Source organism: Phoca vitulina, unplaced genomic scaffold (genome assembly GCF_004348235.1).
Source record: "Phoca vitulina isolate PV1807 unplaced genomic scaffold, GSC_HSeal_1.0 scaffold38, whole genome shotgun sequence".
Classification (NCBI taxonomy): domain Eukaryota; kingdom Metazoa; phylum Chordata; class Mammalia; order Carnivora; family Phocidae; genus Phoca; species Phoca vitulina.
Window position 1 is genome coordinate 14,196,010 of NW_022589741.1, and position 12,351 is coordinate 14,208,360.

Genomic DNA, 12,351 nt, shown 5'->3' on the forward strand with positions numbered 1-12,351 from the left:
TGGATGAAAGACCTCAATGTGAGACAGGAATCCATCAAAATCCTAGAGGAGAACATAGGCAGCAACCTCTTTGACATCGGCCACAGCAACTTCTTTCAAGATACATCTCCAAAAGCTAGTGAAACAAAAGCAAAAATGAACTTTTGGGACTTCATCAAGATAAAAAGCTTCTGCACAGCAAAGGAAACAGTCAACAAAACAAAGAGGCAACCCACAGAATGGGAGAAGATATTTGCAAATGACACTACAGATAAAGGGCTGGTATCCAAGATCTATAAAGAACTTCTCAAACTCAACACCCAAAAAACAAATAATCAAGTCAAAAAGTGGACAAAAGATATGAAAAGACACTTCTCTGAAGAAGACATACAAATGGCTAACAGACACATGAAAAAATGTTCATCATCATTAGCCATGAGGGAAATTCAAATCAAAACCACACTGAGATACTTACACCAGTTAGAATGGCAAAAATTGACAAGGCAAGAAACAACAAACATTGGAGAGGTTGTGGAGAAAGGGGAACCCTCTTACACTGTTGGTGGGAATGCGAGTTGGTACAGCCACTTTGGAAAACAGTGTGGAGGTTCCTCAAAAATTTAAAAATAGAGCTACCCTATGACCCAGCAATTGCACTACTGGGTATTTACCCCAAAGACACAGATGTAGTGAAAAGAAGGGCCATATGCACCCCAGTGTTCATAGCAGCAATGTCCACAATAGCCAAACTGTGGAAAGAGCTGAGATGCCCTTCAACAGATGAATGGATAAAGAAGATGTGGTCCATATATACAATGGAATATTACTCAGCCATCAGAAAGGATGAATACCCAACTTTTACATCAACGTGGATGGGACTGGAGGAGATGATGCTAAGTGAAATAAGTCAAGCAGAGAAAGTCAATTATCATATGGTTTCACTTATTTGTGGAACATAAGGAATAGCATGGAGGACATTAGGAGAAGGAAGGGCAAAATGGGGGGGGGGAATTGGAGGGAGAGATGAACCATGAGAGACTATGGACACTGAGAAACAAACAGGGTTTTAGAGGGGGGGGCGGTGGTTAGCCCCGTGATGGGTATTAAGGAGGGCACGTACTGCATGGAGCACTGGGTGTTATACGAAAACAATGGATCGTGGATCACCACATCAAAAACCAATGACGTACTGTATGGTGACTAACATAACATAATAAAGTTAAAAAAAAAAAAAAAGACATTTATCACCTGCAAAGTCTGAGGTGGTCCCTAAATGGGGTTCTGGGGACATAAGCATAAGTCCTGCACTCAAATGGTCAGAGAATTAAGCCCCATGGACTTCTCTGGCCATTGTATGGGGGCCCGGGTATTCTGAGGACCCTCCTGGTCAGATGTTAGATAAGTATACTTGACAATGCTTTACTAGGTTCTCAGGAAATAACAGAAGTCCTCAAAGGCCAAATAAAAACATGAATAAACAAATAAACAAAACAAAACTATCAGAATTGTGAGCTGAAAGGAAGACAGAGATCTGAAAGCAACAAACTAACTAAAAACTTGGGTTGTCCAAGGGACCAAGATCTTTAGGAAAGTTGAGATCAGAACTAAACCCAGAACCAGTGCTCACCATCAAAGACCGGCCAAGATTTTTAAAAAAGAAAACCCCAGGAGTGGGAATCATCAAAAATAGCAAATTTAGAACCTCAAGGACTTTAGATGTTAGAATTATCAGATTATAAGAAAAACCGATACTGTAGAATATTTCTATGTGCCAGATGCTATTCTAAGTGCTTTGCTGTGTACTGGGTCATTTACGACTCACACAAACCTACGAGATCGGTGCCATTCATATCCCATCCCCATTTTATGGGTAAGAAAACTAAGGCTCAATGAGGCTAAGTATCTTGCCTGAGGTTACATATGGGTAAGGTGAATATAAGCATTGTGACTCCAGTGTTCATGCTATGAACTATCACACTATAGGACCGCCAATAATTTATGAATCTCTAAATAAATTTAAAATGGGTATTTTTTCCACATTTTAAGATATTTTAAAAATACTTTTAATTTAGGGGTGCCTGGGTGGCTCAGTTGGTTAAGCGACTGCCTTCGGCTCAGGTCATGATCCTGGAGTCCCGGGATCGAGTCCCGCATCGGGCTCCCTGCTCAGCAGGGGAGTCTGCTTCTCCCTCTGACCCTCCCCCTCTCATGTGCTCTCTCTCTCTCTCTCTCTCATTCTTGCTCTCTCAAATGAATAAATAAATAAATAAAATCTTTAAAAAAAAATACTTTTAATTTAAAACTCACATAAAATTTACTATCAACCATTTATAAGTATACGGTTCAATGGCATTAAGTACATTCACACTATTGTGCAACCATCACCACCATCCATCTCCAAAGCTGTTTTTCCCTTCCAGAATTCTGTACCCATTGAACAATAACTCCTCATTTCTTCCTCCCTTGAAATACTGGAAGCCACCTGTCTACCTTCTGTCTCTATGAAGCCTCTGACTACTCCACGTACCTCATGTACGTGGAATTATATAGTATTTGCCTTTTTTGTGCCTGGCTTATTTTACCTAGCATAGTGTCTTCAAGGTTATCCGTGGTTGTAGCCTGTGTCAGATTTTCCTTCCTTTTTAAGGCTGAATAATATTCCATTATTTATACCACATTTTGTTTATCCATTCGTCCATCAATGGACATCTGGGTCCCTCCTACCTTTTGGCTATGGTGAATAATGCTGCTGTGAGCATGGGTGTACAAATAGCTCTTAAAGACCCTGCTTTCGATTCTTTGGGGTGTATACCTAGGAGTAGAATTGCTGGATCATATGGTATCTGTTTTTAATTTTTTATTGTTTTCCATAAGGAACACACCATTTTACATTCCCACCAACAGTGCACAAGGGTTCCAATTTCTCCATATTCTCACCAATGCTTATTTTCTGTTTAAAAAAAAAAGTATTTTAGGGATACCTGGGTGGCTCAGTCATTAGGCGTCTCCCTTCGGCTCAGGTCATGATCCCAGGGTCCTGGGATCGAGCCCCGCATCAGGCTCCCTGCTCGGCAGGAAGCCTGCTTCTTCCTCTCCCACTCCCCCTGCTTGTGTTCCCTCTCTCGCTGTGTCTCTCTCTGTCAAATAAATAAATAAAATCTTTTTTTAAAAAAAAAAGAAATATGAAGGAAAAACAACATTTAAAGAGATAACAGCTGAGAATGTCTGGAACTCATTAAAGGCATGAACCCTCACATTGAGTATTTGCCACTATGGTGTATACACGCATACAACCAAGGTGGAAACATTCAAATAAATCCTCACCTAGGCACATGATCGTGAATCTTCAGAACACCAAAAATGAACAGAAACTCTTTAAAGCAGCCAGAGAAACAACCCAAACTGCCTACAACACCATAAAAATACTACAGTGAGGGACGCCTGGGTGCCTCAGTCAATTGAGCATCCAACTCTTGGTTTCGGCTCCAGTCGTGGTCTGGGGGTCATGGGATCGAGCCTGGCGCCAGACTCCGCACTGAGCATGGAGCCTGCTTGGGATTCTCTCTCTCCTCTCCCTCTGCCCCTCCACTCGTGTTCTTGTGTGCTCTCTCTCTCTCTCTCAAAACAAAAACAAATAAATAAAAATAAAAAGATACCACAGTTAGACTGCCAGCAGACTTCCCCACAGCAGTAAAGGAACCAGAAGACTATCTTCATGTGCCGAGACAATAGAGAATTGTGAATTCTACAAAACTACCTTTTAAGAATTAAGGCATTTTCAGGAAAACAACAATAGAGTTTACTACCAACGGGTCTTCTCTAAAGGAAAATCTCAAGTATGTACTGTACTTTTAATTTTTATTTAAATTCCAGTTAGTTGATACACAATGTATTATTAGTTACAGGTGTACAATATAGTGATTCAGCAATTCCATATATCACCCAGTGCTCACCACAAGTGCCCTCCTTAATCCCCCTCACCTATTTCCGCCATCCCTCCACCCACCTCCCCTCTAGTAACCATCAGGTTGTCCTCCCTAGTTAAGAGTCTGTTGTTTCTTTTGCCTCTCTCTTCCCCCCTTTGTTCGTTTGTTTCTTAAATTCCTCATATAAGTGAATCATATGGTATCTGTCTTTCTCTGACTAACTTATTTCACTTAGCATAATACTCTCTAGCTCCATCCATGTCGTGGCAAATGGCAGGATTTCGTTTTTTCATGGCTGAGTAATATTCCATTACACACACACACCTTCTTTATCTATGGACACTTGGGCTGTTTCCATAAGTTGGCTATTGTAGATAATGCTGCTATAAACCTCAGGGTACATGTATCCCTTCAAATAAGTATTTTTGTATCCTTTGGGTAAATTCAAGTATATACTTTAGAAAGAAAAACAATCCTCACAGGAAGAATGGAGATGCAAGAAGACATAGTGAAACAACTGGTTAAAATGTACATAAATCTAAATGAACTTTGTCTACGTAAAATAACATCTATTTTGTGGGTTAATTTTTTAAAACCTAACTAAAATACAGGATAACAATACCATGTGAGTCAGGAGGGGATAGTTGGAGTTAAAATATTCTAAAGTTATGAAATTATTCCAGAAGTTTAAATATTGAAGAAAGTTACGTTACAGAAAGTGTATGTACTATATTTTAAATGGTCAGAAGAGTAACCACCAGAAGAATGAAAATAAAGTGTTTAGCTTCCAAGATAATAAAAACAAGAAATAGGGGTGCCTGAGTGGCTCAGTCGGTTAAGCGTCTGCCTTCGGCTCAGGTCATGATCCCAGGGTCCTGGGATCGAGCCCCGCATCGGGCTCCCTGCTCTGTGGGAAGCCTGCTTCTCCCTCTCCCGCTTCCCCGCTTGTGTTCCCTCTCTCTCTGTGTCTCTCTGTCGAATGAATAAATAAAATCTTTAAAAAAATAAAAATAAATAAAAAATAAAAAATAAAAACAAGAAATACATTAAGGAAAAGCAACCAAAAAATAACAATCTCGGAGAGAGGAAGAAGAGACTGAAAAGGAGAGAAAGTACAGAAAAAAATGGAACAAAATGTACAAAGTAAGACGGTAAAAATAAGTTATCAATAATCACAATAAATGTTAAACTCACCAACTAATATATAGAGGATAAAAATGTAAAATCAAGCTTTGTGTTATTTATAAAAGACACACCCAAAACATTAGGTTATGGAACCATTAAAAATAAAAAAGATTGAAAAAGATCTAGAACACAAGCACTTTACCAAATTTAAGCTGGAAAAGCTATGTAACATTTTTTTGTAAACAGGGATTTAGGACAAAAAGACAAAACTGACTTTAGGATAAAAGACAGTCACTAGATAGTCATAAAAGGATCAGTTCACCAGGAAGATAAAGTAAGTTAAAACCTGTAAACAAAAAGAAAAAAAAGAAAGGAAAAAACCCGCAATCCCTTAGTCACCACTGGACGTGGCTGCCATACCAAGTCCTTACTCTGAAATAGCATTCCAAGGCAGGCGGGGGCGTGGTGGGGAACAAGCGTCATTCTGCTTCACCACAGAAATCTACCTCCAGGTAACAAGGTGGCTCGAGGTGGGGAGGGGAAGCTCTTCTTCACCCAGAAAAAAATGTAGCTAATCAAGATCAGTGAATGACAGAAAATTTGCAACCTCTAATGAAATAATGGATTCAGGCAAGAATCATCAATGGAGGCGAAAAGCATTAAGTGAAAGATTTATGGAGAACTGGATAGTTGCTTAATGCCCAAGTATCACCCCACAGACTTCTTGCTAATCTCAAGAGGAAAATCTAACTTTAAAATCAAGGATCAGGTTGACCTCACCCTGCCCACTAACAGTGGAATAATGAGATACTATGCACCTCCTGAGGTGAATATGAAGTATACCTCGCACTGCGTCACCTCAAGGCCCCTTACCAAAAATGCTTAATCTATACCTTTACAGCTAATTTCCAGCTAATAGGAAATATATAAGTTAGAAGAATGAGTTAAATGACACCACTTGGAAGCGAACCGATAAATCCAGAAGGTGGAACATTCAACGACACAGGTGACCCAATCTCTTCCATAAGTCAATGTCATGAAAGGCATAACAACCAAAAACGAGCTCTCCGATTGAGTCTTGAATTGAACAAATTAGCAGCAAAAGACATTTGGGCAAAGGGGCAACTGGGGAAATGTGAATAGGATCTGGGGGTTAAATGAGAGTAAGGAATCATTCATTATGTGTGACAATATTATACTTTATAAAAATATCCTTAATTTTAGACATGTATGCAGAAATATTGGGGATAAAATGACATGAAGTTGTAACTTACTTCAGGAAAAACACAACAGGTAAGCAGATATGACAAAATGTCATCAAGTGTGAAATCAAATGATGTTTACTATTCTACTTTTCTGTATATTTGAAATGTTTCTCAGTAAATAGGTTTTTCTTACTTGTATGAACAGAATATAAAATAGCCCTAAAAGAACTAACAGAACTACAAAGAGAAATTGATAAAACCACCATCACAGAGGAAGACTGCAGCATACTTCTCTCAATTATTGATTTAGGTCAAGCAGGTAAAATATTAGTAGAGAAGATTAAATAATATGAAACAGGTGTAGAATCTTGCATGCGACACTTAGAAAATAAATATCCTTCTCAAGCACATTTGTAAAAAGTCAACTACGTACTAGGCCATAAAGTAAGTCTCAACACATTTCAAAAGTAGTATGGGCACCCACCAGACCCAGTTCTGTGCTCCCATCAACCTCCAACCCAGCCTTGCCTACATCCCCCATCCTCCTACCTCTAAGCCCAGCTTCCTGCCTTGCATGGACCCAGCTCTGGCCCCTTTCATTTCTGTGGTTCCAAAGCCCTGGTAACTGCCATCATTTCTAACACCACACCAGTCCCATCCCCCCACCTGGGGCCAGGGCCCGGCTCTGGCTTGGGTGGTCTTCATTGAGCCCACCATGGTGGGAGCCACAGTAGCTCCAGCACCCAGAGCCAGCAGACTGCCCCCACAGAGCTCTGGCTTCCCCAGGGCTGCCTGGAAAGGCTGAGTAACATAACATGGAAATTATTACCTATAGGACAAACACTGAATAATGGAAGACAGGAGACAGGACGGAGCCGGCAGATAAATTACTCATCCTTCTTCCCAGGATGGAACTATTCAGAGAAGCCCTAGTTCCCCAGGGACAGTCCTGTGATTCAGCTGATGGAGCTGTGGTCAGCTCAGGAACACCTCACCTTGTGCTGGCCTTCTCTCTCTCCCTGCCTCACAGCCCTTTCCCCGACTCCTGCTTCCCTGTGATGGAACCCCATGACAAGGCGTTAAGTTGTACCTTTAACTTAGACAAGTTTTCTAAGAAACCTAGGCTAAGATTAAGCTCTCTGACTGTAATGCTATTGAAGGCAAAATAGCAAACAACAGTTTTTAAAATATAAAATAGGGGCACCTGGGTGGCTCAGTCGGTTAAGTGTCTGACTTCAGCTCAGGTATTGATCTCAGGGTCCTCGGATCGTGCCCCATGTCGGGCTCCCTGCTCGGGGGGGCGTCCGCTTGTCCTTCTGCCTCTGCCCCTTCCCCCCCCATGCTCACTCACACACAACGTGCACACACTCTCTCTCTCAAATAAAATCTTTAAAAAATAAAAATATAAAACACAAATGTGATGTTTAAAACACTTCTAAATAATTCATAGGTCAAAAAAGAAATTCTTAAGTTTACTTAAAATAGAAAATTAAAAATACGTCATCTATTACATACATATAGACAGATATAGCTATATATGTGCATATATTCATGGAATGTTCTACGGTGACATTCAGCAGCTAACCTGGGCATGTGCAGAGACAGGCCTACTTTTGCATTCCACAGTCAGAGCATAAGTGATTCCATTGTGGAGGCCAAGAGGGAGCCAGGAATTATACCATGGCTAACATAGAGACTCTCACAGCGGAGCCTCCTCATCTCTGGAAGAGAGGGTGTGGAAAGGAGGTTGGTGGGCAGAGAACATTCTTTCCTCTTTCACAAGGAAGGAAGGAAGCAAGCAAGGGAGCTGAATCCCAGAGAGATGAGCCTGAAGCCAGAGCAGGGGCCTGGCTCTCACAGCTCTGGGTCCAGAGCTATCTCCACGAGCTAGCCCTCCGTGAAAAGCAAGCCATCCCAGGGAGCATGATAGAGCCCTGAGTGTGACCCTGGGCTGGGTACCAGGAGAGGGGCAGGGAGAGGGAGGTGCTGCCCAGCGCATCAGTGCAGTGGGGGAGCTCAGGGGAGATTTCAAACATGATGTGGGGAGCACTGTAAACCACGTGTGTGTAAATGCCATGGAAAGTGGCATCTGAAATAGAACTAGCGACCAAATAAGGTGAATCCAGCTGGAGGGTGGGAGGGGACAGTGGGAACAAAGGCAGGGCAGGGAGAAGCCCCGTGCTCCACGGACAGTGAGAGAAGACAGAATGGGAAGTCGAAAGGACCTGTAAGATGGCTTGGCAGTGAAGAGGATCTGGGCTTTAGAGGCACGCACACCTCGACTCAAAACTGTGTGTTTACTGTAAATGGATTACATAGTTCTAAACAATGCTGAAGGGGCGCCTGGGTGGCTCAGTCGTTAAGCGTCTGCCTTCGGCTCAGGTCATGATCCCAGGGTCCTGGGATCGAGTCCCACATCGGGCTCCCTGCTCGGCAAGAAGCCTGCTTCTCCCTCTCCCATTCCCCCTGCTTGTGTTCCTGCTCTCGCTATCTCTCTCTCTGTCAAATAAATAAATAAAATCTTAAAAAAATAAAAAATAAAATAAAATAAAATAAACAATGCTGAAGATTTAAAGAGTCAATGATCCCCCTTCAATCCCCAACCTCCCTCCTCAGAGGCAACCACTGATCTCAGCTGGATGTGTATCTTTCCAGACTCTTTACAAATACTGAACATCTCTGGGTCTCCATTTCCTCACCTGTAAAATGGGACTAACAATAACGGTTCTTCCCTCACAGGGGTGCCCTGAGAGCTAAATGCCTGAATACATGTAAAGTACTCAGAGAAGGGCCCAGTCCAGCCAGCACTCAGTGTATGGTAGTGACTAAGCGTATTAGTATTTACAAATATCCATAAATGGTTGTCCACTTGTTTTACAAAATGCACGGGGTTTAAATTCTAGCTCTGTTACCTAAGAGTTACATCTTTGGGGAGTTGTTTCAAGTGGGTTTTTTTGTTTTGTTTTGTTTTTTAACTTCTCAGTGCTTTGCTTTTTCCATGGGTAAAATGGGGACAATTATACTTGCCTTCCAGGAATAGAATGAGACTTTGATATGTTGCAGGAAGGTGACTTGGGACCCTAGGAATTCAAGCTGTGTTTGCCTGCGTCATTACCATACAGGGCTGGGGGCTCTCCTGCCTGTTCCCAGAGGCCTCCACGCTTCCTGGTTCCGGCCAAAGACGAGGGAGAACAATGGGCAAGACAAAGCCCTGCTTTTCTAACCCTCCTGCAGGGTGAGAACCAGGTTCAGGCCAGGGACCCACACCTGCCTGTAGTTTGAGACGTACTTGGGGAACATGCACACAAATCACCTGGGAAACTTGCTACAGAGCAAATTCTGCTTCAGGAGATGGAAGGTGGGACTTGAAACCCTTTCTAACAAGCTGACTGGTGCTGCTCACGCTGCTGGTCTACAGACCACACTTTAAGAAGCCAGGGCCCAGGACTCCTGCCCTTCCCATGGCCTACCTGAAAGCCATCTATAGATGCTCTGCCTTGTCAAGGGCTCAGACAACTGATCTCAAAGTCCACCCTGGCCCCAAGGGGCTGCCCTCCCTCTGGGCAGGACTGGCACATCCTTAGAGACCCCCGGCCTCTGCAGATGCCATCCCTTCAAGGAAAGGGGAGGGGGGTAGGATCTAGATTTCCCCAGAGAATAGACACAGCCCTTGTTCCCATGAAATTTAAAAATTTACATCCTAGAGAAGATTACGTAATAAACAAGTAAACAGATATATGTCTGCTAGAGATAAATGCTTTAAAATAAAGCAGGATAAGGAAAAAGTATCTGCACTGGTGGGAGATGGTATTGTAAATATGATAGCCAGGGATATCTTCTCTGAGGAGATGACATTTTAGCAGAGACGTGATTAGAATAGAAGAATGACTCCTGTGAGTATCCAGAGGAAGAGCATGTGCAAAGGTCCCGAGACAAAAGGAGGCTGATGTTTGAGGCTTAGCAAGGAGAACAATGAGGCTATGAGTCAGCAGAAAAAAGAAGATATCAAAGGGGCAACGGGGTTGGGGGGAGGGGGTTGCCTGGGTGGCTCAGTCGGTTAAGCATCTGCCTTCAACGCAAGTCATGGTCCTGGGATCCAGCCCCACATCAGGCTCCCTCTCCCTCTGCCTCCCCACCCCCGCTCGCAGTCTCTCTCTCTCTCTCTCTCTCTCTCTCTCTTTCAAATAAAAAAACAAAATCTTTAAAAAAAAAAAAAAAAAAAGAGGCAACAAGGGCAGAACAATAGAGCCTTCCGGGCAATTATGAGGAATGAATAAGGTAAACTGGAAGGCTCCGAGCAAAAAGAGTACTAATTGTAAATTTTTAAGACATCCTTTACATACAATAAAATTCATCATTTTAATGTAGAGTTCTGCCAATTTGGACAACTGTGTACAAGCAAGCAACCACAGCTCCATCACCCCCCAAAAGCTTCTCTTGCCCTTTAGAGCCTTCCCCACGCTCACCTACAGCCCCCATCAACCAACCACTCATCTGTTTTCTGTCCCTACAGTGTTGCATTTCCCAGGACGGCACAGAAATGGGACGATACGGTAGGTACTTTCTCCAGTCTGACTTCTTTCACTTAGCATAATACACCCATATTGGCACACAGAGCTTTTTATCACTGAAGGGTACGCCACAGGACGGATGGACAACAGCTTGCCCATCCATTCACCAGCTCAAGGACATTCAGATTGTTTCTTTTTGGGGCAGTGACAAAGCTTCTATAAACACGTGTGTCCAGGTTTCTATACGACTGGAAGTTTTCATCAATTTCTACTGACAAAGATGGAGAGTACAACTCACTCTCCCATCTGAAACAACTCAAAAACTGGGGACGGAATGACTCTGGGACCCAGGCCACCAGGCAGCACGCTGCAGTGCTGAGCGCGGAGAAACAAACGAGGCACCCCCACATCTGCTACAGGAGGGCACGGGGGGGGGGGGGGGGGGGCCCGCCGACCGCGGGGGGGGGGGGCGGGGGGCGGGGTTCCAGGCAGGTGTGCTCACCTTGCCAAGTCCCGGAGCAGAGCGAGCGTCACAGGCCGAACTCTGCAGACCCGCAGGCCGGCCCCTGGCGTCTTGGCTTCTCGGGGACGGCGAGCGCGAGAGGAAACCCCCTGGGGCTGCGCAAGAGCCACCGGAGAGGGGCGGCCGGACCAGTCCCCCGCGCTCACACGGGGCCCGGAATAGGAACACTGCCACCTACTTTGTCATTCGTGGGTGAAGGCAAGGGTGCTCAAAGGGTGCTGCCTCGGGAGGGGGGCGAGATCAGCCCTAGGTTAAGGGCCGCCCTGTCAGCCCCAGGATCCCCCCCCCATGCCTTTCGGGTGGGTCTTGCCGGCGTCACGTGGTCTCCGCCCACGCCGCTGTCAGTATCCGCTGAAGACTCGCGAGGACCCTGGGCGGGGGTCTGGCCCTGGGAATTCCAATGGCCTTCACCTTCCAGTTTCCCGTGAACTCAGCCGCCGGCCTTAGCCAGGGGTCCCCTCCCTGCACGGCGGCCAGGAAATCCTCTTCAGGCGGTAAACTCGGCCAGTAGTAGGGCTACCTCGCTTGTCTGGCCCCCTCAGGAGTCGCCGTCCTCCCCTGCGGTCCTACGTCTGAAAACCGCCATATCGACTATTCTTTCCAGTTCCGTAGGTGTTTGCGGTACACGGTCCCCAAGTCTCTGTCTTGTCTGGAAGCACAGATGACATCATCTCATTTTGTTTTGAAAGGACGACTCGAGAGACCAGACCGAGGACGGGCTTGGGCAGAAGTAGGAAGAGCAGTGAGGGAAGGTACTGTGGGAATCCGGGTGAGAGCCAATCGCGGCGTGCTCCCGGACTGCGCGGAGGAGGGGGTAACAGGTGATTGAGTTCAGGACGTATTTGGAACATAGCGCCGATGAGATTTGCTGATCAAACGGTTTCAGGTGTGAGAGGAAACAGGCAGGCATAGAAGACTCTTCTACCCTTGCTGGCCTGAACACATTCATACATATCCCCAATTCCGGAAACTCTTCTGGAGGCGGGAGTGCTTGGGTAAACCATGTTCAGAGCATTTGAGATCGGTAATATGAAGTGGGCATGGGTAGGGTCATTCCTGAGGTATAAGCCAAAACTCCTCTC